The sequence below is a fragment of the Rhinolophus sinicus genome, linkage group LG01 (genome assembly GCF_036562045.2).
Source record: "Rhinolophus sinicus isolate RSC01 linkage group LG01, ASM3656204v1, whole genome shotgun sequence".
In the NCBI taxonomy this organism is placed as follows: Eukaryota; Metazoa; Chordata; class Mammalia; order Chiroptera; family Rhinolophidae; genus Rhinolophus; species Rhinolophus sinicus.
Genome location: NC_133751.1, coordinates 38,421,683 through 38,449,457, shown reverse-complemented (window position 1 = coordinate 38,449,457; position 27,775 = coordinate 38,421,683). Strand labels below are relative to the sequence as shown.

Sequence of the window (27,775 nt, the reverse complement as noted above, 5' to 3'; positions counted from 1 at the left end):
TAAAATGTGTTAAATAAGTCATGAGGATAAGTAGTAAGAAAAATTGCTAGTAACCAAGGTCTGTGAAAGAGTCTGTTCTGTAGTACTAACTACTCCTGGACCACAGGCCCCTAAGACACAAACTTCTATTGACTCTGAATCTGAATAGGCCCCTTAAGTCATTTTTTTCATGGGTGATGACATCTCACTCCCTTGACACAAGTACAAAGACTGCACCAAAATCCACTAAAGTCTCTTTCATGTAAGAAACTCTTGATGTAGTTGTAGCTTTATAACTCTTGGTGTTTCATATGTTAAAAAAAAAAAAAACCACCAAGAAAATGTACCTTATTTTATGATCTTTTATAAAACAATAGCATTAATGTTTCATTAATAATTGCAACAAAGTAACAACAATAACAGACAGCCCCACTCTGGTGCCTTGTGAATGTGGAAAAGTCTCAGATCAAGATTTACGTGAAGCCAGACTAACCCACCAGCACTCTGCTTTGATCCTTTTCATTAAAATGGTAGCAAGATGCCTGCAGTTTAGGACACCACCCCAAAAGGATTCATGCATTACAGTGTCACACAATATATTCAGAAAAAATAATACACTGTCTGAACAATATCTAAACAGTAAAAGAGTTTAAAAAAGAAGACAAAATTAGGCAGCAGAGTAACAGCCTAGAGGAGGATTCTAGTAGTTCATAGAAGACAGGGGAGGAGACTGCTGACCACATAGTAGGTCTGCAGAGGAAAGCACCAATTTAGAAATTATGGCACCTAAAGCAGGGACTCAGGAGGAGCTACAACCAGAAAAAGGGCAAGCTGGCACAAGCCCCAGGAGCCCACGATAAAGAAACCCTGTATGTTTGCTGGCTGCAGCACACGTCTTTAAGCTTTTCAATAAAAGGGCTTCAAAAGAGCTAAGCTGTGTCAAACACCCGGACAATCAACCAAGAGTACAATAATCAAAATTATGGATTTTTTCATTGTTTTCAATAACAGATCGATTCCTCTTTGTGGCATGCAACTTCATGTCTCTTCCTCATATGTAGCAATTTCTTCGAAGACATAAAATGTTGTAAATGTTATTCAAACTCACCAAGTTACTCAATAACCACAAGAGTAACTGAAAGCAGTGTGGGAGCAGCAGCGGTAGGTTCAGGCCTTAGTCTTCACCTTGTGACCAAGCTTCACTAAAAGGCTCAATTCAGACAAGCCCAAGTTTCCCTGAGAAAAATGAGCTTTATTTCCTGAACCCTGAAGTGACCTCTGACCTGAAGGGGCAGAAAACTTATAATATTTTCTCCAAAATTATACGAGTATGTAAGCAGGCAACAAAAGAGTGTTAGTGACCTACTTATTACCTTGGGCAGATTATTATCGCACGAAATCTGTTTTCTCATCTAGAAAAATAGAATCACATCATTCCCCTTCCAGGGTTGGCAGGAAGGTTCATAAGATCATGTGTGGAACTTAAGCTCTAGTGCCCGGAACAGCAAAGCCTGGTAATTATTGGTAAATACCATGACTCCTCACTGCTCATCTCCCCAGGTCCCACCTCCCACCTGGACACCCATACTTCATTGTCATGCTGTTGACCACAGAATCACAAGGAAAGACGGGAAGAGATGCAGTAATGCCTAACACCCATTAGACAGGGGCCAAATGATTAACGAAAGCCACGAAGTAACAGTTGTGGGCAAACAGCCAGTTTATCAGATAAGCACGTGCAACCCAAATGAAGTTCTGGTCCCCATTTCCAAATCAGCTAGAATGGTCTCGGCATATCTCCACAGTCCAATTCTTCACGAATCCTTTGTAAGTACTAAGTATCAGGGGTACTGAGATTGACAGAGCAAGTGTGTGGCCCACACAGCATACCTCTACATCCCTATTACCAGGAACAAAGGTACTCCAATATTAGATTCCATAACTCTGAAGTGACATTTTCTTCCCCTTATGCCCTCAGGAACAAAAAAGAAAAAAGAACTTTGCAGAGGGATAAAGGAAGAAGTGAATGTTCTAATATAAACATGACAAGCCCAATTCTATCACTGCAATATACTCTTTGACTTCAGTACAAAAATCTTCTCTGACCATCTGGAGCTACTCCAGGCATGAGGCCAAAACTTTGTAATTCCTTTTCAAAGTAAATGACAGATCAGTAACTGCCACGTTGCTAATGCACAGCCCAAAGGGAGCACCTCATATCCTATTCAGTGCTCCCTGGAGTTTTACACATGTAGTAAAAACAAAGTGCTTCCATATAAATCTGCCCACTTATCAATATTCCAAACTGAACAGCAATCGTGTGACTTCTGAACACTGCGGCCATTTATTCGGGTGTGATCCTACTATCCTATTTCACAGGCAGAAAGTAGGACCTTCTGCCAAGTTGCACTAAAAAGAGCCATCTCTCAACTGGAAAGGAACCTGTATGTGTCAATTAATATTTCAGTTCTCCAGCAATGACACATGGGAGCCCACCAGAAATTGTAAGAGTTTGTCCCCTGCAGTGACTGAGACGTCGCTAAGGTTGCAGGAAACGTGGAGTCACATAACATACACCAGGCAACAGGATGGACAGTGGCGATCTGTAAAGTGGGTGGAGCCTTCTTTAGAAACCCACAGGACCACTTTCTTCATCCAATAAACCAAACGGAGAGCCGACTATGTGCCAACTACATACAGCGATGATGAATGAAAATTGAAGTTTTCAACATCTCTCCCAAAAATATAAATCTGAAAAGTTCAAAGACAATTGCATGTACTACGCCGCTGATAATAAGAGCAACTTGAAAGCTCCAAGGCTTAAATTTGATAATCTTCCCTTCTGCATACTGAGTAGAAGAACGTGAACCAGCAGTGCCCATGGCCTTTCCTGCAAATCGTTTTTTTCCAGATTTCAAAGACATGAAAGTTATCTCTGCAGGTATACTTTCCACTGGTGAACTATCTTATCCTTTCAAGTAAAACACTTTAAAACTGAACAATCTGAAATTTTATCTGAGAGCAGCAGGCTGCTTCTTACAAAGATAAGTTACAAGGAATTTTACAGATGAGTAAAAAGTAGCTAACCACTGATTACAAAATTAAACTGAAGATTACAAATATACAATAGGCAAGAATGGGTCTTTCCCTTCTGATGAACAAACGCTTACTTGAAGATAAATTAACCGATTCCGACTAAGGGAGCTGGAAAAGTCATTAGAGATCGTCCCACCCTGATTTACCCAGCTCATTTCTTAGAGAAGTTATTTCATCCGTTTGCCTTCAAAGCCTCCTGTAATCATTACAAAATGAATGGTATCTGAGTGTCCAGAGCCAATTCCAAATGGAACCCTTGTGTACCACCCTGAGAACCGGGAAGAGATGGGCAATCTTATCAGGTACCATCTGCAGAGACTTTCAGACCCTGGTAAGAAAATAAGAACAGAAAGCTGACAGCAGATTCCTCAGCAGAGGAATGCAGAAGGAGGATTCTTTGTCCTCAGTCTTTTGGAATGAAAGAGAAAGAGAAGTGAATGCTGACAGAATTACCTTTCCCAAAGGGTTTAACAGGCTCAGTGGAAATTCCAAGGCGAGTATCACCATCAAAGGACACTGCTGGGAGGAATGGAGTAGGAGGACAAGGCAGCAAAAGACGACAAGATTCTGAACAGTAGGAAGACATACGAGGAAAAACTGAACTTTCTAAAGGCATTTGAGGGCGGGGAGGGGGGTGAATCCGGCAAATGGCAAAAAATAGAATGCAAAAAAAGACCAAGAATGCTATGTAAATTTAAGGAACTATGGAACACTTGAAGAAAAATGGGCAAAATATACAAATATCAAGGCTTGCTTTGAAAGTATTTAAGGAGTTAGAAAAAAAAAATCAAGACTTGTTTTGAAAGTAATGAGTTAGAAAGGCAGCAAAAGATACAAGAAACGAATAGCAATGGATCCTTCAAAAGAGAAATCTTAGCAACCTATGAGCATAAACACGATTTTGTGGCAATAGCTCATGTAGCAAATTCCACTTCTTTCAAAGGAGCCACCAATAGCTAACGTTTTAAAGAGGGACACTTTTTTCTGACTCCACCTAAATTTACTTATTTCTTCATTCATTGTCCTATCATTTTGACCTCTATTAATTATTCACTTACTTAAGATTATATTATATTAAATTTATATCTCGGTGATACACAAGCTTCAGGAGATAATAGATGTCAAAATGAGAGGAGAATGAATGAATGAACAGCTAGGCCGAGTTAGAAAAGTACTTAGAAACACTATATACCAGGGGTGCCAAAAAAATGTATACAAGTGGACACTTTGGTCAGCGTTGCTCAAACAGTAGTTCACTGTAATCAGAAGTGTCTGGACGCTGATGGTAACATAACCACTTTGAGCATCTCTTGTAATTGCAGAAGTCACACGTGACTTGTATTCATCTTTTGTTATCGGTACATATCATTACAATTTTAATAGTTGTTTCCTTTCTTAAAATGTATCTACATTTTTTGGCACCCTCTGTATAAAATCAGCTCTGCTCAAATTGAAAAATGTCGATCATAACGCTTGAAGATTCATCAAACAGTGATAAAGAGAAAAAGCCCACTTTTAGGAAGGAGACAAGCAGCAGATGATTGGGGTACTAGAGACAGGTAACAAGCATGGGTGAGGGGGTGGGGGGTTGGCAAGGAGGCAACTTGCCAACCCCAGAAAAGAAAAAGAATAAATTAATCAACAGCCTGCAAGGAGGAGGAATCAAGTAGGGACTGACTCTTCACGGTAATGCCGGCCATGCCTGAGCTTCAGGACGTCTTTCCTGCATGCATAAGAAACGTTTAAAAAGGAAGTAAAACTGCACAGACATAACCTCAGTACCAACACGATCATCTCATGCAACCACTTTTCTCAGTATCCCTAAACAGACAGTCATTCTGGTAAGCAAAACAAATTACGATTCTTGGTAAGTGTCCCCCACTAACCTGACAAGTGCATCATGCATAAGTTTGTGGAACCAAATGGTTAATTCTGGAAAAAAAAAAGATCAGAGACCTCTTTGGTTCCTTGCTCCCACTTAGTGAAGATTGTGTAACTTGTACAAACATAACCATTTCCTGCCCACTGAAAAAAAGCAATTAATGGATTGGGCACAGTTTCTGAGATGATTTAAGGGAAGGAATCAACCTTGCTATGTCTCACTGCTGTTCATTTGGAGGAGGAAAAAAAAAAAACAAAACAAGAGACAGGAACAAATAGATTATCATTATTTTGTTGAGCAGTGGTCATTTTTTCTTTATATAACTTTCCTCCCACAAACAGACTGTTAAGTGACGCACTGGGAAAAGAATTTGTTTCAAAATGACTCTAAGACAATGTATCTAAAATATCTTTAATTCGTTATGAAAAAGTAATGTGTAGGCTCTGCCATTTTGGAAGGAAAAAAATAAAAACTGATAAAGCTTTATGAGTTCAGAAGCATCTAGCATTCACATAGGATGAACACTATGGAAGAAGCATCGAAAAAAAAACAGGAAGGAGAAAAAGAGGAAGAAAAGCAACCGTAGCTCCTGATGACTCCCCAGGACTGGTTCCAAGACTCACGAGGTCCAGTGACACTGCCCTCACTTCCTGTCCAAGGAATCCAACCTTTATTGCTTAAGCTAGTTTGAGTAAGTTTCTGTTATTTGCAAGACAAATAGTTTGTGACTATTACTAAACACCAAAAATCTTTTCAATCTTCACATATTTTCAGGCATCTCAGTTATTTTAAATAAAAAAATTCCATACACTTCCATGAATTAGAATTAGAACACAGCTTTAAAATTAAAACCAAACAAGTTTTCTCCTGGTTCAAACACAGGGATTCTCAAAGTCAAAACGACATTATGTCTTACTCCATCATTAAGTCATTTATTAAGTCAATAAACACTACTTAGCACATTGTCTGACACTATAAGATGAGAAAAGGAAAGACATGGTCCCTGCCCTCAAGGAATTTCTGTATTAGTGGAGGAGACAAAGAGGAATTATAACAGCAGGCTCTCTGTTCCTTTCCTTGCTGCACCTTCAGTTAGACGCAAACAAATACTACTTCCGATTGAACTGAAGACTCCCTCAGTTTCAGGTACTGGTTCATACAACCCACTGGTTCCCACAATCTTCTGTTTCTAAAGGGAAAATGAAAAGTAGGAAGTGGACCACTAGGGTTTTTTCTCACCTCGTGACGTAGGGGACACAGAGAAAAGCCTGGGTGTTGAGTCCAGTTCCTAAATGTGCCTAATCCCGAGCCTGTCCTTTGCCACCACCTATTCTCATCTGAGGGCCACTGACCTCTGTGAACACACAACTACCACCCCCACTCCAGAGCAACCGAAGTGAATGACACCTAAAGAATCTATCATTTCAAGTTGAAACCCACCATCTTTCATTACTTATCCCGGGGGTGCCAAAAAAATGTATACAAGTGGACACTTTGGTCAATGTTGCTCAAGCAGTAGTTCGCCATAATCAGAAGTGTCTGGACGCTGATGTTAACCACTTTGAGCACCTCTTGTAATTGCAGAAGTCAAACGTGACTTACATTCATCTTTTGTTATCGGTATATACTATTACAATTTTAATACAGTTTTTCTTTCTTAAAATGTGTATACATTTTTTTGGCACCCTCTCTACTTATTCAGGGGTTCACTACAAGATTGAATCATAAAAGTCCTAAGAGAGAACAACAGAGCGTCAACTAGTTCAACATGAGGGTTTACTATGAAGCGTCCGCTCTTCATGATGGAAGCACATTCTGCAAAAAAAACCCAGCTATTTAATTAAGCACCAGCCAGTTAAGGCAGACACCTCACCACAGCTAAGCTAACAAAAACTGACCACCTGGCTAAATCTTCACATTCTTGCAAATCTAAATATGTATTCCCTAAAGCTGAAAGATTTACGTCAACAGATAACTAATGGGTTTGAAACATTTCAAAATGAAGGTTCTCACTAACCAAATCGTTCAAAAGAGTAACATTAGGAGTAAGTGATACATGTCCTCTTACTTATCTAAAAGTTTTTAATTCCGAAGACTATAGATAACCATTCTTGTGCGCAATCGTCCCACCAGCATCCTGGAAAAAAGATCATTATGCTAAAGGTTAACCAAGCTTACATAGGCTATCAGGTGTAATGCTTTCAATGATTACTTTTCCATGGCAAAGTATGAATGGCGTTACTAGCTTAGAAAAATAAATAATAACACCTAACTTGTATTTTGCTCTGATTTTTTGCCAAACTTAAATACACCAGATATACTTCAAGTAAATAGGTTAGACAATCTACAATAGAGTCCAGCGAGGTTAATAATCCATACAATCATTTCAAACCGAAATTCCCAATCAAGGAAACAACTGTATCAGATCAAAATGTTTGACTCCCAAACACTCTGAATATCACATGGAATTCTTCCAAGCCCTTTAACTCTGTTTCTATATATAAGTTCCAAATTCCCCACACCATGGGGTATAATCAGTGTCAGGCGTCCTGGGCGGACTAATCTCAGAGGTGTCAAAAAAAACCACTGGGACCCTTATTATGGAAAAGACTACTAGGAAACTCCATTTCATTTATAAATGAAAGATACATTTGGATAAAAAAAAAATGTCCCTTCAGCTGTGTACTGTCATGTACTCAAAATGTATTTTACAAAACACACATATGTTAACATAGTTACAATATTACATTGGTGCAAACGTAAGTGCGGTTTAAAAGGTTAAAAATAATTGCAAAAACCACAATGACTTTTGCACCAACCTAATACTACAGTTACTCCAACAGTTGAGAATCTCATGCTTTGCTTCTTCTCAGAAGCACTTATAGTGACCAATAAATGAGGAAAATAAACACTATGAACTATGTGCATATTGATGACAACCAGAAGCAAAATGTCAGAGGCAAAATGGTCACCACTATAGATAAACTGCTAAAGGTTTTAGTAATTAGACAAAGAGAAAGAACAGTGTTCACAGAAACTCCCTTGGTTTACTGTTCTTTCCTGTGAAGATGTCAGAAACTCCTTTCCAACCTATTTCCGAAGCTAACAAAAAGCTCTAGGTGTCTAGTCAGTGCAAAACGAATACAAAGACCTGGAGTTATGGTGCTAACACAGGAGGTGCTAACACGAGGAACTGCAGACCCACTAAAATAGGATGATTTCTTTTATCTCCTTGGGACACAACACGTGCTCCTTCTAGCACTGGCTACTCCTAGAATTCCAAGCAAGTCCCTTCAACTTAAGATCTTCCTCTCATTATGTGGTTCATGGAAAAATCTGACATTCAGTGTCTTAGAAGAATAAATTATATGCCAACTAAAAATCTGTATTAGAACCTCCCAATAAACCATATATCAAAATGGCAATAAAAATATTTTGTCTTACTAAAAAAAGTAAAGATATAGGAGCAATATATCAACCTCCTAAAAAAATCATTTTTCAAAAGTCTCATTCTTAAAGGACACAAAAGCAGCAGTAAAATCCAAATTAAGCGAGATTAGGAAACGTAACTGAAAGGCAGTGATTACAATATACAAGACCAGGCTCACATATTTTCTCTGTAACATTACTACCAATTTTTTCTTCTCGTTATTGAAACCACGAAGTAATTGATTGCCCTAATGAATAAACCCATTTTCTTCAACATGAATGTCGCTTTTGAAAAGCAAATTTATCTTCTGAGACAAAACTGTGACAGAACTTCCCTTCAAGCAAATTTCCAGCATCCGGTGGTATAGTATGTGAGAAACTGGGCAGTTTGCAAATATGTGTTAAAAAGTCCAGAACTGGGCCAGTTCTGACAATATTCAAAAAGGTTTTCTACACACCTGACTTGCATATAAGTCCATTCGTGATTTCAATGTGGGTAAGGGCCAAATGTCCCTATAATTGCAATTAAGAACAAGTTTTTTTTATTAGTTTCAGTTGCACACAACATAGTGATTAGACATTTATAAAGCTCACAAAATAATAGCCCCAATAAGTCTATTACCCATCTGACACTGTACATAGTTATTATGCTGTACTATATAACTCCGTGAAAAACATCAACTTTTTTTAAATGCCACTTTTTATTCCAGTCCAAGAATCAACCTCTATGCAGCACTGTATAATTTTTTCCTTCTCCGTGCAAGTTAGAAAATTAAATTTTCTTCATTTCCAGCCAGGGGGCCACTCAAACAAATCTAATGGGTGTAGACAGCATTTCCTGCCTAATGCAAGAAAATAATAGGATTGCCATTATTACCATGGCCCAAGGCATGCACTGAGGTGGGGCACTGAAGAAACTGACCTTTAATTTTCATCAACTGACTGCCTGCTTTTTGTGTTATTTTTTAAAAAGGTGAATGTTATTTTTTTTTTCCTCCAACATTAACATCTAACACTGGCTCATTCACTCTCATAGAGCAAGACAGGCTCCCCTTCCTAGTATCCTTTCCATTCAACTGTGTTTACGTCTAGAACAACCCTGCCAGTAAACAAGCAGCAAAAAATCCAGTTTTCTTTTTCTTTTTGGAGGCTTCTACAAGAAACTGGTGAGATGTAGGCACTGCCAAAGAGAATGATTCTAGTCACGGTCACCTCTGTAAAAGATTCGATGTCATTCTAAAGAAATGAGCGTCCGGACAGCAATGATCAGCAAAGGTAGCTGAGATTTCTAGAACTACTTCCAGGTCTTAACCCGCCGCGCACTGTTCCCCCCAGCAGCTGCGTCTTTACGCCATTATCGAGATGAAGAACACGGTCTGAGGTGGTGACCTGGAGATGAAAGGCAGGTCTTGGGAGCCCCATGGTTTCGCCCACTAATGTCAAGGCCTGATGTCTCTTAAAAACAGAACAACATCCACAAAAAAGGGAAAGGGAATGGGAGGGAGTGACTTTCCTTTATTACAACTTTCCTTTGATCCTAGACTTGGGAGAGGAAGCAGAGCTGTCATATATCTACTTAAAAAGGGACGAGCTCTCTGTGATGGGCAGGGCAGAAGAGCAATACGGGTAGAAGTAGCACTTGTAATAGTTAAGTACTGCATGGCATTCAGGCGTGCTTTTTGTTTCTCCAAAGTGCTTCTTACGTATATTCTTTCATTTTATGCCCACGCTTCCTTACGAAGGTAAACACCTCTATTAAGACTTTAGAGATGAGCTGTGCAAAGCTGTCACTTGAACAAGGACACAGGAGTGAATGCAAAACTCACGGCTAGTATTCATAAGCACTTTTAAGGTAACTGGGAAATGTTTTTAAATAATTATCATCCCATTAAGAAGAATACCTCACAATTACAGCTATCTGTAGCCAATGAATAAGATAATAAAATAGCAGCTTGTGCAAAGCACTTGCTCAGCCAAATAGTCGTAACAATTGCTTTCAACAGACAAAGCCACTGAGACTGAGGAACTCAACCAAAGTCAGAGCTAGAAATCAGCACAGTGGGATCCCAAAGTCAGGGCTCAGTTTCCAGAGCACATGGGCATAAGCATCCCACTATAAATGATGACTAAGGATTTACCTTCTCACCAAAAATACAAATTCCAAGTTAAGTGAGCAGTATCCCACGCCCCCCAAATATGAAAACCATGATAACCTGCTATTATGTATAGACAAGAGCTAAGGAATTCCCAAGAAGAATGGTTTCTCTAAAAAGATGTTTCCTTTTTAATGTCACATATCTTGTGATTAAACTTTCTAGAAAATCATTCTATGCTTTTCATAAAAAAATATGAATCGCTATGAAAAGGCATAGAATGAAAGTTATTTCTTGGCTAAAATTGAACTTATTGAAGATATACAAATACAGCCATCTGTATTAAGACACTTAAAAAAAAAGGTTCTTCATTAATGTGCCAAGCAGAACATCTGATGGCAGACTAGGGCTGTCCCTCTATTGAACTCATGGATGACTCAGTGGAAACTAGAATTTGGAAAACTTACCATCCCATGTGAAATATAATAGGAACAAACTCGCTCACCTTCGCTGATGCTACATCCTTCCTAAGCCTTGGCCCGCTCTCCTCTATTCACTCCCACAGCCCCTGCTCCTCCCAACAGCTAGGAAGGAAAACTTGCAAAATTAGAAAGCTAATGGCAAACACTTGAGGCCCTAAATTACTCCAAAGGAAATGAAGCTAAGGTAACTTGAGAGAGAAATTTATCTGAATCCTCAATTTGTTCTTTTCAGCAGCTGCCATGCCCTGATAGGTCTGAACAAACTCCTGAGAACCCTGAACTAAATTAAGAGCATGGAAGACTGCAACACAGATAGGAAGTGACATTGTTTCCATGTTGAAATTAACATAACCAGCAAGTGGCAGAATCTAAAAAGTTACATTTTAAAATTATTCAGGCTGTCAGCGGTATCATTAAGATCCTGTTAATGATACAGTAACCACACAGCAGGATTACAATATGTCAAAATCAAATAACCCTAGAAATAACTATGTTTCTTCATTAATAAAGAAATGTGATGGTAAATTAAGATACCTGTTGCTAATTAAAGGTTGAAAGAAAATGTTAGCCTTCTCCCTCCTCCCATACCTCTCTCTAAAAAAAAAAAAAAAAAAAAGACAGCATTTTAAAAATTAAACTTCCTCTTAAGAGGCTCAAAGGTAGTGATTTTATAATTTCCTGGAACATAACTGTACATACATGTACACACATCCAAAATTATAAGTAAATGTCTATCTTTAGGTGAGAGCGGTTAAAGTGTGTGAAGGGTTAGCTAGAAGAGTGTCCAACCAATATAAAATAAATATAAGCAAATAAAATGCCCAAATATTAGTTAAAACATATTCCGTCCTTTTTATTGACGCTTAAAACTTGTTTTCTTTACATCTTTCGGTATAAAACAGAATTATAAAAACCAAGTACATGTAAAAGTTAGTCCCGTCCTCTGGTGATCTGTGTGGTGGGGACGCCCCCAAAACCTAAAGAGGTGACAGGACAAAGGCCTCCCCAACACAGTCAGCCCTGCTACTGAGGAGCCCTTTTCTGGGGTGCTGCTCTCTCATGGGAAGCTTTACCACATCTATAACCTCCCTCCTGGGCGAGAAACAAGAGAATGTGGTTCTAACAGCCCTCACGATTCTGTGGAAACACAATCCCCAGAGAAGGCACCGGCTCCTTCTGGGCCCTGAGTTGCTGCAAGAAACACTTAGGGAAGACAGCCTCGGGGCTGCATCTTCCTGAGTCTCTTCGTCCACACCGCCCCACACAAACACAAATAAAGAAAGCAAGTCAAGTCCCACTTCAGAGCCTTGTCCTTAGCTCACCTTCAGTGAACTCACTTTCTAAAGATGGAGTAGAGAGCTACATGATTTCTAACAAAGGAAGCATTTAGGGTTGCCAGCTCCCCAGGTTTAGCCTGGGCTGTCTGGGAAAGCACAGGGCTCCTCTGAATCCTGAGGTCACCTTTTATTAACCACAGGAGCTGCTCTTTGAGCTCTGAGATGAGGCAGTTCTAGTCAGTTCTGCGCTGTGCCATCCCCGGGGCTGCCTTTAGTGCAAACCAAATACCACAAACTATTAACCTTAAAGGAGAGAAAGGGTTAGTATTAGGAATAGGGGGACTTGCTTTTCCAGGTGCAAATTATAAGTACGGGATCTTTATATAAATTAACTTTAAATGAAAGGCATTGAGGAGAGGAATGCAAGATGGACAAAACTGTATTGCCACAGAATGAAAAGAACTCTGAGTTTTTCAAATGTCTGAATAAAGTAAAACACTACTACCAGTTCTTAACCAACTGCCCTAGACTTTTCCCATTCACTATAATGAGTTTCTTATATACATATTACTTTCTATGAAGTATACTTTTATTCTCGGGTTCTCTAATTCCAAGGTTAAGCTGCTATTACAGAAAACAATCTAGAAAATCTCCCTCTTGGGAGATGTACAGAATATTATTATTGTTTCAAAAGTAAAGTCTAGGCAATAGACAGGTTGAACACATGGAAGGCACTCAAACTAATACTTAGCCTTAGCATTCAGCTACCTCGGAACACAAATAGACACTGTTCCAAGTCTGGAGGTACAAATAAGATATCAATATAAACTACTGAGATGCAGTGTGATAGAGCTGAAAAAAGTTCTGCAATCAGTCTAGGTAATCTTTTTAACCATTTGGAGCATGTTTTCTGATCTTAATTCACTCCACAAACAGAGGGCACCTGGTATGTACCAGTTTCTGCTGTGGATATGGCAAACACACATAGAAAAACAAATAATATGTATCTTCCAGAGTTAGTTTAATGAATATGAGATTATATATATATATATATATATATATATATATATATATATATATCTCACACATGGAAGCACCTGGCAAGTCATGGGTGCTTGACAATTGTTGGTCATCATTATTACATTTTACATCTAACTTATAGCGCGTGTCTGGAAGTTTAGTGCACAAATGACAAGCATCTTCATTTCTATACACTAAGACTGCCAGGCGCTGGTTATCATCTTACCCTAGAGACTATGACGACAAAATCCTTCTGAGGAGCCCTTCAATTCTGCCTTAGTTTCTAACTGAAGTCGTCTCGTCTCCTAAGTACTGCTCCCACCTCACTTTCCAGCCATTGGGTCAAAAAACTTAAGAGGACAGATTATCAAGAGGGTCAATTTCCCAAGCCTGGGTTTCCCAAACTTGTCTAATCATCTCATTCATCTGAAACACTTGATTAAAATTTCCAGATCCTGCCGCCCAGACATAATCAATAAGAGCCCTCTGTACTCTCCACCCCACATATATATCTCTATAATGACCCAAGAAATTCTTTAACTCAGGTATGCTTTAACTTCACCTTCAAATAGCTGAGGCCGGTCTCCTCAGGTGCCCGGGACATGCTCTTTGACCCTTTCTCCAAGGCTTAGTTTAGCACGAAACACTCTGGCCACTAGTCTACAGAATCAGCTCCCTCAGCTGGGCCCCCAACATCTCAGCAAGTCACATTTTGGGGATTTTTGGTTTGTTTTTCTGTCCCTTAATGTCTCTCTTCTAGAATTTCCTTACAAAAGGATCATTTTGCACAACCACAAATCTCTGAAAAATTGCTGTTATGCAGGATCTCAACTCCTGCTCCCCACACAAGAATGCAGGATATGGTGAGGCCAAAAAGGAACCCCAATGGAGCCACAGGTAGGGGGTTCCCACCCCTATATTCTCCACGGTAGCTGGTCGAGACACAAAAGCAAACATCTGCCAGTACCCCAAAACAAGGGGTCTTCCTGCACCCATCTCACTGGTGGCTGGGCGAGATGCAGGAAGTAGGATCCACACGATACCCAATCCACAACCCGCTTGCTAACTGCACTTGCTAGCCGTGATCCGCTTGCGTAGCCACGGCAGTTATATTAATGGCTAATGGCAAACTGGTTACAGTTGATGGCCATCTGATCACAGCTGAGGGGATCTATTGCCCAAGCCAGCACCTTTCCATGTGAGGTCGAGAGCCTGGACTGCTCTCTGGGATTCCATCCCTACAGTTACCTTTTTCAAAAAATAATTTTCTTAATTTATCATTCCCAACTGACAAGCAGAGTAGACAAAAGCAAGGGCCACATTCTTAATGGAATAGAAATAGAAGCTATAATATTTGTTCGAATTTTCAAAATCGATTAGCAATCTAATATAGATATGAAAAAAAGCCCATGTATTTTCTGCAGAACTGTCTTTAACATAACAATACATGAAAGGCCAGGTTTGCACCGAAGATGACCCATGCCTTCGTTTTAATGTGTTTAGTATTTATTAGATTCCTACAGTGAGAAGAAATATATGTCAGAAAAACTATGGAAACAAAAATGTCTACAACACGGCCCATGCTTCAGAGATCAACTTCAGTAGAAATGCCTCAGGAGAGGTAGTAAGTTTAAATGGCACCTTCAGCTTAGTTCATCCATCTACCCATCCATCCAATGAACATTTACTATACACTCACCATTGAAGACCCTAAGTTAAACCAGTAATCATCCCTACACTCAAGTAAGAGTGACAAGAAGACAATCAGACAACACTGAAAAGGACAAGTGTTGTGAAAAGCACAGATAAATTGCCAGAACTTAAAGAAAATGATAATTACCAAAAATGATGCTTTTAGAACATCATGAGAATATGCAAAATAGAATGTGACATTCTTTTCTTTTGAACAGGCTAAAAGTGAAGATTGCTCTGTGAACATGATGTAATTCTTCATCTCTCTACTAGATCTAAAGAGATCTTGGCTCTCAGTAACTTTTGATATTAGTTGCTAACGATCCTACCTCTAGAATAAGTAGATGACAAAAATGGCCGCTATGGTCTGAAAGCCACTGACACATACAGCAAAGGAAACAGCAGGCACACATACTAGCACCATGCCCTAGCAACTTCAAACTGTTTTCCAGGATTCAGGAATTAATAACCTATTATGGATGGCAAAACCTTTATAGTCCCCAGTATGTAATATTCCCTATAACTGGTTATTTGTATATGAACTTAAATTTTTCCCTTTGAAGTTTTATATATTTTCAGTATTCCGAACATGCACTTTAATGTTTAAGCTTTATATCTAATTACTTAACAAAAATCCTGCCATCTTTTCAAAAGTCCTCAACCCAAACTCAATAGCTCAGAAGCCAAAAGAGAAACGAAACAAAACAAAAAAAGCACTCTGAGAATAGTAACTTCTAAGCAATTATTAGATACAAGAGACAAGTTCAGGTGAATAAAGCAGACTACCACGTGCTTCCTTTCTTTCACTCTCTCCACTTCCAACTGGTTTTAGTGTAAGGATTTGCAGAATGTTAGCATCTAATGCATTTCTAACGTGAGTACTAGCTGAGATGACAGACCATTTCTCTAAGTGGAAATCAAAGTTTTTTCTAAAGTACTGAAGATTACAAAACTGAATAAGATGTTAAAAAGGCTAGAAAAAATGACAGATTTAATTGTACATCCTACTCCCTCCCTGGTTTTTAGATGACTCAGCGAAATTCAGGAAAGATTATTTTACCTTTATGGGCCTAAACAGTCTATGGATATAAATAAAATACCTGGTTTATCTAGATATTAAAATGCCCCCCACCCCCAGAGATCTACTTCTTTTAAATAGTCTCCTCTTAAATTCAAGTCAGTGAATAAAATAAAGAAACTCTGATCTCCAAAAACGGCCTAGGGGAATCTCCTTTTACGCTGCAATAGAAGGAGGAGAGAGGGAAAAAAAACTTATCTACACACCAGCATGGAAAAGACCAAGGGGAAGCAAACAGAGGCAAACAGATCATGTGAAATAAATTTCCTTCAATCTTTTCCCCACTTTTTGTTGTAGTAAATACACATAACAATATATTTACCATTTTAACCATTTGTAAGCGTACAATTCAGCAACATTAGGTACATTCACAATGTGATGCGACAATCACCACTATTCATTTCCAGAACTTTTTCATTTCCCCAAAAAGAAATACCCATTATACAGTCACTCCTACTCCCTTTCCCCCTGGTAATCTCTAGTCTACTTTCTGTCTCTATGAAGTCTACCTATTCCAGGTATACATCAAATTGGAAATATTACAATATGTGTCCTTTTGTGTCTGGCTTATTTCACGTAGCATATTTTCAAGGTTCATCCATGTTGTAGCATGTGTCAGTATTTCCTTCTTTCTTAAGGTTGAATAATATTCCACAAATGTTTATACCACATTTTGTTTATCCATTCATCTGTGAATGGACACTTGGGTTGTTTCCACATTTTGGATATTGTAAATAATGTTGCTGTAAACACTGGTGTACAAGGATCTGTTTGAGTTCCTGCTTTCAATTATTTGGAATATATACCTAGGAAGTGAACTGCTAGGTAATTCTATGTTTAACTTTCTGAGGAACCACAACACTGTTTTCCACAGCAGCTGTACCTTTCACATTTCCAAAAGCAATACACTAGGGTTCCAACTCAATATACTTCTAAGTATTTTCTGATTCACTAATTCAGAACGTTTACCTCTATTACTCTAAATCGGAATTATTTTTCCTAAGGAAAACCACAATAGAAAAGTCAGAAAAGGCAATATCTCAAGTCTTTTAGTATTTTACTCTTAAATGACTTAAACAATAAAGGTTGTGGAATGTGTTGAAAAGTACTTTAAAATGTAATATAAAAAAGAGCATTATATCCTAAAAATACACCAAGTACCCTACACATACAACTTGCACTGTAAAAGCTAGTCAATCTAACCCCTAAAAAGACACATGCTAGAAAACCTCATGTCTGATTAACTGGATGCAAATATTTTGAGATATTTTAAAAGAAACTTACTCCTTACTGGTCAGTTCACATCTGGAACTAACCAGCCCAGGAAGGTCTTCCCTTTAGCGAAAGTGGAGAACGGGTAATGAATGAGCTTGCCTAAATACTATTCCCAGGACTTTCTATAGCTCTGCCCTAACCTGGAGGCAGGAGAAGAGACACAGGCAGCTCAAAGCAATAATGATGTTCTTAAATCTTTAACACCTGCTCTCACCAATCTGCCATCAAGTGCTTACAGGTGACAGAAGAAATTAACAAGTAGCATAAAAAAAAATGTCAATAGCAAATCTCCAAAACAAACTCATAGCCATAGATGGAGTTCATTGGTGGAGGTGGGGTGAGATGGGGGGAGGTTGATATTTGCTTATTATGATTTACTTTGCATTCAAAAACACAGTTCTAACTTTTGCTGGTAAACTGTTCCTAGTTCATGTGATGACATTCAGTAAGTAAATCAACATTTATTTCATGGCGATCCAACAACTTAACTTCCAAGGGCTCCTGAGAAAAACCCAGCAGTAGAACTAGCTTCAATACTGCAGTTTTACATGGGTTTAAGTAAATTGATTTTTCCAAGGTGCTTAAAAGTGGCTTGTTCTAATTAGGTAAATATTCCCCTTATGATCTATTTAAACTTCTGTTACAGTAAAGCCTTTTTATATAGAATAGGAAGCCAAACTTTATGCTAGACTTGCCAGGATAACTACAAATTCCTAATTAGTTACATCCAGAACAATGGAGTTATTTTTAATAGAGACCCCTTCTTTCACTAGCTATGAAGAATCTGAGTCCCTTAAGAATAAATTAAGTCATGTTATTTCCTGGGATTTTAGAATCTTCAATTATTTCTCATGCATTAAAAAAATGTTGCTCATGTATAAAGAACAACTTTGTAGACAATTATTTCAACCGAGAGTTTTTATAATTGAACACTAATAGTATTATATCAACTTATTTTTCTGATTGGTTGCCTTTATAAAAATCTTTATTTCCCAAAGACAAAACAAGGATGTATCAGAAGCCTTAAATTCTAATAAAAACTTTGTTTTAAACATAGCCTGTAGATGCTCCAATTTTAACATTTCTCAAATTTCAGAAAGGAGCAAAGAACTGAAGTTGCCACCACGCTGCCCTAGGAATTGGTGGCAGACAAAGTTCTCCACACAACATTCCAAAAATATGAGCAAAATACCCCTGTAAGTAAACAGAAAAATGCTTTGCATTTGCCAAAAAAAAGTCAGAACAGAGTAAAACATTCCATTAACAAAGAACCTAGTCTAGAACTCAATAAATGCCCTTTGAGTCAGTAAGCAAGTGAATGAAATAGAATTACATTTTAAACTCAAATATAATCATTTAATACAAGGGACATTTTAAACACTGATACTTACTAGAATCTCAAATAATGCTAACTTTGGCTCAACAGCATCTCACTAAAATCTTCTCCCTCCTGTTATTTAAAAACTGACAAGCAGCTGTGATGTTATCGACACAAAACATATTAGGAGCCAATGCCTAAACCAATACTGAGTATTGCCAAGGGCACTGCATCACTTAAGGGTATCGAAATTACAATCCCAGGGTTACAGAATGCTACACTTGCATATCTCAATGAGGGACAGAAAAGTTATTCAAGGATTGATCCAACTCCGAACTGCGAAACACACCACCTGTAATGGATGATCACCATGGTCTACCTCTACCTTACTTGATTTATACTTAGGGGGTTTAAAATCCTCCCAAGCCCATCTCCTCCCCCCCCCCCCACATACCTTTGGTCACCAAAGGCTGATGGTTGACCCTAAACCTGCACCATAAACAACTCCCCTTTGAATAAGCTTGTGATGAGGGACTGGACTCTTATTGTGGCTGTTATCTTGCAAAGAGCTTCAACACCAACCATGGTATCCTTCCACGTAGGCCTGTGCTTGGCTGCTACAGGGTCCTGCCTCTGTCTAGCCACAATGATTCAAGCAATCTTTGCCTTTCTAAAACTCATAATAGCATACCTCACTGTACAGTTTAAGGCATACATATACACATGCTTATGAATAGTTTCCTATATTCAAAGGCATTCAGAGTAAACTAAAAAAATAAAGCTTCTCCTCAACCATGTAAATGCATTCATTGCCAGCAGCTTGAAGGATGAGAATTAAGGTTTACTCAAAAATAATGTCTTAGCAACAAAAAACTCATTTAATGAACTAACTTCATTAACGTGAAGAAAGGCAACTGTGATTTCTAAAGTGGAAACAGGTAGGCTGCAGATTCCCTAGACTGAAAATGATTCTTTCCCCCATTCTCAACTATAATTATTGAAAGCTCAAATAATAGGCTTACTAAGGTTATATACAAGGACTACAGCCAAAGTTTTAGTCGTTCAATATTGGCATTTCCTCTAAGAGGCTGTACTTTTTGCCCTCTGGCTCAAAAATGACCCTGAATCAAGCAGACCATCTTGTCCACTTAAGCAACGCTAGCCAGTTACCGGTCAAATCTAAGGAAAAACTTCCCAAAAATGTGAAGCTGGGACTTATTATGTACAGTAGAACTTTTGAGTGGTCACAAATCAACTATTCCATTAGGAGTGGGGAGAAAATGAAACACAGCAATCTAAAACTTGAAACTTTATTTATGCATCAGAAAGGAAAAAAATAAATCACTTTTCAAACTGTCCAAACACAATCTGGAGGTCTTTGAAAACACTCAAAGTAATACCATAGGTACAGCTCAGTTTTAAACTTTGAAATATATTGAAATATGGAGTTTGTATAAGGCTTTGCCAAACACTTTTCAATTCACTCATTGATCCCTTGTGACAACCATTTAAAAAATTGTATGCGTGAGATATTTTCTCCTTACGTTAATAGTAAGGAGGAAACCTAGACTAAGAGTGTTTTAGAAGTTTATCAAGGACACACAGCTAACAAGCAAAGTAAGTCCTTGATAGACTAGATACTCTGATTTCAAAGTGATGCGTAGAAATGGCCCAGCGGTATAAGATTTCCAATCATTGTCCATCGTTTCAACATCTTTATCTTTTAAATTTCACTCTGTCATTTCTATCAAGCACCTGGATGTCCTACATCATGAGTTAAATCATGTTTCTTGTATCTGTCACTCACGAGAACACTATATTCCTATTTATAACATGGTTCTCATCCTCGCTCCTTGAAAATAACTATGCTCCCAATAACTGTGGTCAAGAATGGGTATGAACAGGCTGTTTCAGCTATCGGAACAGTCTCTCACTGACACATTCCTTACCTACAGTTAAATTTACAAATTTCAAAGAGCTGGAGGCCACACAATTCACATAACGCTAAGGGTTGCAATTACGAACGTGATTATCCCTGGGCAACACAATAACTAACGGTACGGAAGGTACAGCAGATTCAGATATATTTATACTGAACCTGAAAGTTACAGCTTTAAAAATCCTAATAAAAAGAGATTACAAAATCATTTGTCTTTTCCCAAAGTAGTAGGCAGGAAAAAAAAGAGAAAAAGTATTGGGTTGTTGGATATTTATGGATGGTATCTAGATAAATGAATGCTTACTTTAACATGACTAAATTCTAATAATAGAATTTTCACTATTTCTTACAAAATCAGAAAAGTTGTTGAAATTCCTTCTACCAAATGAATTCTAAAATGCAACATATTAAAATTAAACTCACTAGTCAGAAAACTATCTGTTGTTGTTGCTTGTTTTTATCATTTGAATTTTATTCCTTGATAGTAAAGCAATGGTTGTAATTCTTCAGATTAATTGTGCAGCAACATAAGGAAAACTGAATGATGGTTTGGCTATATTATTTACCTGACACTTATCAAGTCACTTGAAAAGAATCATCCAATGAACAAGTAAACATGAGTATGAGGGGGTCATTTTTTCCAACTCCCCATTAGTGATTTTTCACATTGCCTACTTATACTCCTTTAGTACACTAAAATAACCAACAACCTAACTGCCTTTACAGCAATTTCTATATATAATTATTTCAACCAAACAAGAAAATGTCATTTAAAGTTTTGTCCATCCGTTTTTACTATGACGTGCAAACATTTAAAAAAATAATAATATGCTTATTTTAACCACTCAAAGTGTGAAAGAAAAATTCAACTATAGCTAATGCAGCATTTCAATTCCATTTAAGAGCTGAATCTAATCATCTCCTGGTGGTGTGGAAGAAAGAAAACTAAACTAGGAGATCTAAAAACCAATACAAACCAAATAGATTTGGAGTCAGAAATTTCTAAATTGTGATCTCTAATATGGCCACAAATAGCAGTTTAAAATAATTAAAAGTAAATAAAATTTAAGATGTAGTTCCTCAGTCCCACTCGTCACATTTTAAACCTACAAGAGCTACGTGTACAATATGGTGGCTGCCATACTGGACAGCACAGAGATAAAACCATTTCCATCATCAAAGAAAATTCTATTTGGCTGTAGATAGCTATATAATCTCATGCAAGTTACTTAAGTTTTGTGAACCTCAACCCCCTTGTCTGTAAAATGCCCTTAACATCACCTAAATTGAAACTATTATTAGAGTTTTAATGAGATAATATATTTAAAGCACAACACAAAGTGCTTAGTACACATTTGATATCCGAGAAAGAGTAGTAACTATTAATACAATCCTATATTGGACTTTCATCTATGACGGTAACCCTGAACAAGTCACTTCCCCTCCCTGGGCCTCATTTTCCTAAAACTGAAAACTTTGGGAAGTTCTTCTTGTTAACTTCTAAGGATGCTATTAAATTCCACAGTGTTAATTGAAGTGTTAAGCAAAAGGGGCCCAAACTCCTACTGAGTAAACTACTACCTAGATTCCTAGAGCTTCCTAACAGATCAGATCCCAAGCATTCTTCCGGAAACCCCAGAAGACTGGCTTTGCAATATAGCTATGGTCTGATGTGAGCTATTTATAAAGTCTGTCTTAAAAGGTTACCGGAATATCTTTCTGAAATCGTATATACTGTAATTAGAAGCTACAACCCCCTATTCCATGATGATATCTTACAGTTTTAACATCTCATCTCGTTTAAATGAACACTATCTTTACAGATGAATTTTTTTCTTAGAAGCACTTAAACCAAAGCACTTTAAAAGTACATGGAAGTTTATGTACGATTTTTAATGACTTTTTTTAAACCAGCTATGCCTCATTCTTAGCCAGCTTGTGGGTGACCCTTTAGAGTCTAAACAAAGTGAGAATTATACCCTCCTGGGTGAAGTCCCCTGGGAGGACCAGAAACATTCCCAAAGATTTTACCCTCGCTAACATCTGTTCCCAGAGAGCCAGGAAATTTACTGAACGCTGGGTCCACAGAGTCCACCTACAATGAGGAGGAACCAAGGGTCCCCGCACAAGGCACAAAAAACCAGGGTCTCTTCCCCCAACTCTGACTAGGCCCCCCCAGTCACAGCTTTAAGTTGTGTGTGGAAGAGCCATTCACGCAGTAGAGATCAGAACACACAGTGTTCTTTAGCCCAAGGCCTGAAGCCTCAAAAAAAGTGTTATTCCAGAGCAGATTCCTTTTCTTCCGGGTCTGTCTGCTCCCTCTCTTTGCCCATAACCACCATGCCTCCCCGTTCCCAATGCCCCACCTCTCTCCAAATTGAAAAAAAAAAGAAAGAAAAAAAGTAGCTTATTCCCTCTCCCTTTTCTTTCCCTAGCACGGCCTGGAAACTGGAGGAAATTCAAAGCAAATTAACTGCACATTAAAAAATAAACAGACAAGCAATCAGGGGGTGCCCACCCAACAAAAGACGTCGCCGGTTCCAAAAAACGATTAAGCTTGGGTGGAAGAGGGGGAGGGAGACTAGCAACCAACAGGGATGGAGAGATAAACGTGTGGATTTGGGGCCCGAGCGTCGGCCCATCCTGGCAAAATTCCAAATTTTGTTTCAAGAAAATGCTGGGCTAAAGAGAAAAGAAAATAAAAAGTAACTTTTAAGGAAGTCCGCAAACGGCACTGTCTTGGATAAAATATCATCGCTTCCCTAAGTCAGGGATGGCAGGGAGCTGAGATTCGAAAAGCTCCAATTCCATCCGCGCACTCCTGGAAGCCTCCCCGCCAACGGCGCCTCGGGACAACCCAACCCCGTCTCCGGGGACACCGAGCTCGGATATTCAGGCTCCCACGGGGGGCCGGGACCGGACCTTTGGGAAAGTTCGCTGGCACAGCCCGAGGCCCTACTTTCCGCCCAGAGTGACAGGCCCTCCCCACGCCGAACGGCCCCCACCCCGCCGCGGGCACCAGACGGTCCGCGCGGCCCCTCCCTGCTGCCTCGGGGCACGATTCCTGCCGCCGCCCCACCCCCGGCCGGGGCGCCCCTCCGATGACCGACTGACCGGAGCAACGCTGGCCCACACACCGGGTCGCTCGCTCCTTCCCGCCGCACCCCGCTTCCCCCGCCCAAGCTTCCAGCCGCCTGGCTCGCCGAGTCCCGCCGCGGCCGCCGGTTACCGCCCCCAGCCCGGGGGGAACCCGGGGGGCAGGACGGGGAGGGAGGACGTGGCGCGCCCGGAGGTGGCCAGCGGCTAGGCGGGGAGTGTCCCGGAGGCCCGGCCGGGGGCGGGGAACCGGCGCGGTCTCGCGACCCTCCCTGCGAGCATCTGCGGGTCCCAGGTCCCGGCCCGCCCCCGCCGGGCGCGGAGAGGTGGCCCCAACTTCCAGCCCAGTTCGCACGCCCGCCCTCCTCCCTCCTAGACCATATGGAAATCTACAGCCTCAGAAAGTGACACGTCGAAGATTCCTCGGCCTCTCCACCCGCCCTCCCCCTCCCGGGCAGCGTTCCTGCCGCGGAGATTCCGGGAGGGGGAGCGGATTCCTCGGACAAAATTTGCTGGGAGGGCTGGGGGGAGGGAGAGCCCGGGAGCCACTGCCCAGATTTTTTTTTTTCATCAAGAAGAATCTACCCGTTTCTTTCCCTCCTCCAAACCCTGGCAAGCGGGGACCGGAGCCCCGCCATACGCGGCCCCAAAGCGGAGGCCGACCCCCTCCCGAGGCCGGGTTCCCGGGGTACCCAGGTGATCGCGGGGTGCCCCACCTTCTTGCGCCAAGTTTTCCCTGGGAAGCCCGGCGCGCCGGGACTGCTCCAGGACAGGAATGCACTTTGGCGGACTCGGCGTCCGGCCGGGGCTTTCCAGCGCGCCGGGACCCAGCGGCAGTGGCGCGCGGTCCAGGTCCCCTCCAGTCTCCCGCTCCTGCACGCCTTACCTTCCCTCGGGATGAAAAGCAGGGCTCCGGGCGCGCCACACTCCGGGTCGCCCACGCCTTCCCAGCCCGCAATCCCGAGGATCCCTGCTGCCCCCTTCGCTGCTCCCTCCGCCGCCGCTCTCCTCCTCCTCCTCCCGCCGCCGCCGCCGCTCAAATAGCTACCAGGAGGGTTTGATGGAGGATTCCGCCATGTCAATGATGTCAGACCACATGGGATTTGGGCGCCGCCCACTACCGTAAACTACCGAGTATAAATGCCATCACAACCCTCAGCTTCGCTGGAGCTGTGGGAGCCTCCTTTGCCCCATAGGTCTGCATAACTAACCAGAAACTCTTTTAGGTTCACCCAGACTAAAGAAATCTGAGGTTCAGGGGAACTAGCAACTCCTGAAAGATGAGGGCTGCACGTTCTGCAAAAGATCGCCAAGTACCAATGTACATGCAGTGTTTGCTGAGTAATAATTAGAGCTAAGCCTCTGACTTTATTTGCACGTATATTAACTATTTTTAAATCCCCCCAACAACCTTGTGAGCTATTTTTGTCACTCATTTCTCTATTTCCCACAGCACTTTGTTCACACGGCTAACATAGCGTGAACAGATTTTATTATATAAAAGTTAAAATGTCTATTTCTCCCTTTCAGTAGCCAGTGTGCACTCACAAGGGCATACTATTCCTTACTCTTATCCGTATTTCTGTATCTGTCAAACAGCACAATGCATAGGCCACAATAGGACTCATCAGATAATTGTTGAGTTTACATTGATTAATGTATCCTGTTACACAGTATCAAAATGGTTAACCAACTGCATCCCGTCCCACCCCTCAAATTTTCCAGGAGACAAGAGAATAAAAGACATCCCAGGAAGGCCCCTTTCCTCCTTACCTTCCCAGGTATTCTGAATAATTACAGTCAGCCTCAACTATTAGGCTGCAAAGCTGTACTCGGTAGTGACCAGAGGCAACAAATTACTTTCACTGACCTAAAGAAATAAGAACCATTTATCAGATAAAGTTATTGTACACGGTACCGCATTAAAGCCCCAAGAACATAAAAGAATGCTGAGAAATAGCTCTTTTCCTTGCGGAATTTGCAATTCTTTTTTGGAGATGTGGGGGATACTGATGAATCCAGGTAAATGGGGCCCTCCCTCCTAACTGGCTTCTTTCCCCAAATGTACCCAAAGGGGCTCTTGAAGACATTTTTCTAAAACATGGTTCCAGCCTGGGTCGCAGTTCTGCATGAGAAGGAAAAACTAAAAACAAAAAGCAGTGGTTCCCCAGCTCCAGCCTCAGCTTCTGTCGCTTCCCCTGAGCCATGCCCTTCCATGACTTCAAAGCACATTTCTGTCCCTTTGTACATGCTTTCCCTCTGCCTGGAGGGAAGCACACTTGCTTCTCTACCCTAACTTAAGATCATGTACTCATCTTTGAGCTCCAGCTAAAATCATTCCCTCCCTCCCCACAGTTTCATAGCTCTTTTCCCCACAATCTCATAATTATTTTTAGTTCTTCTCACATTGCTCTGAAGGTATTGTTTATCTCTTTCATTTAAGTGTTTCATTTTTGTATCCCCAGCACCTACCTATTATTATGGTTTGAATATAATACCCCCTTTATAAATGTTTGTTGAATAAATTACCGTGTTTTCCTGAAAGTTAACATAAGACCGGGTATAATATAATATAATATAATATAATATAATATAATATAATATAATATAATATAATATAATACCGGGTCTTATATTAAAATAAGACTGGGTCTCATATTAATTTTTGCTCCAAAAGACGCATTAGAGCTGATTGTCTGGCTAGGTCTTATTTTCGGGAAAACATGATACCAGTGGTACCTCGGTTTTCGAACACAATCTATTCTGGAAGACCATTTGAGTTCTGAAACATTCGAGGCATGGTTTCCCATAGAAAGTAATACAAAATGGATTAATCCATTCCAGACCTTTAAAATCAACCCCTAAAACAGCAATTTAGCATGAATTTTACTATTTAATGATACCATAGAGCCATAAAATGATACACAATGAAAGCAACAAACACAATATACTGTACTGTAAAAGCAATAATAAATAAATACAATGTAAAAAACAGTACTGTAGATGAGAAAAATGAAAATGTAATTATTTTTACCTGCAATGATGATAGTCATTGTTTGGATAGGGGGATCCCCTTCAGTAATCACTATAGGTGACTATTGCTCAGGTGTTCTGTGGTCCTTTTCCATAATCACAATAGGTACTGTTGTTCAGGTGTTCTGTAGCCCTCTTCCAGAATCACTGTAAGTGACTCCTCTCTTGCCATTCCTTCCTTTGATTTTTTTTACACCACTGACACCTGGTTTAGACTCATTGGATCTTTTCTTCACTAAAAAATTTTCAATTGACATTTGCTTTTTCCGACGTTTTAAAATTTGCCTAAAGTGAAACACAGCATTATCATTGAAAGTGTTAGTGGCATGACTTACAGCAGCTTTATCAGCGTGATATTTTTCAACAAAAATTTGCACTTGAACCCATTTTGCACACATTTCTTTGATGAGTACAGTAAAAACACTTTCTCTTCCCTCCTCCTCCAAAGACAGTTCCTCAGTTGCTACCTGTTGCTGCTCTGTCAGAATGTTTTGAAGTTCTCTTCTGTGGTGAGTTCAGTCTTGTGGTCCTCCGCTAACTCCTCCACATCATCACTACTCACTTCCAAGTCCATGGACTTGCCCAGAGACACAACATCCTCAACAATAGGAGCATCCTCTGCAACGTCCTCAAATACACGTTCAGGGACAGCTTCTGGCCACAATTTCTTCCATGCTGACTTGATTGTTCTGTGAGACACATCCCTCCATGCTTTGTCTATGAGAGCTAAGCAAAGTGGATATTGAAATGATTCTTCCAGAACTCTCTGAGGGTTAGCTAGCTCTCTGTCTGAGGTCACTTCCAAGTACCTTTGGAACAGTGCTTTGGTGTAAAGCTTCTTAAAATTAGATATGACCTGCTGGTTCATGGGCTGGATGAGAGGAGTCATGTTGGGGGTCAAAAACTTTACATTAATAAAACCGAACTCTTCCATCAACTCAAGGGGTGAGCTCTTCCAAGCTTGGGGGTGAGCTGGAGCATTCTCTATAACAAGCAGGCACTTCATTGGAAGATTTTTGTCTTGGAGGTATTTTTTACACTTGTCCCAAACACTTCATGAACCCACTCAATAAAAAATTGCCTGGT

The 27,775-nt window shown here is 40.1% G+C and overlaps 1 protein-coding gene across 2 annotated transcripts in view; it reads right to left on the bottom strand.

Annotated features, from left to right (window-relative positions):
* The window catches only part of FNDC3B (fibronectin type III domain containing 3B), a 320,442-nt gene extending 295,703 nt beyond the window's left edge, over positions 1–24,739 (bottom strand). The window contains exon 1 of one of the 2 annotated variants that reach the window (XM_019735100.2): positions 24,543–24,739. The gene's annotated coding sequence lies outside the window, so the exon portion shown is untranslated. Of the gene's footprint in view, positions 1–23,674; positions 23,812–24,542 lie in introns of those variants that run through there. The other variant, XM_019735095.2, reaches the window with a different exon arrangement.
* Between the last annotated feature and the right edge of the window lie 3,036 nt (positions 24,740–27,775).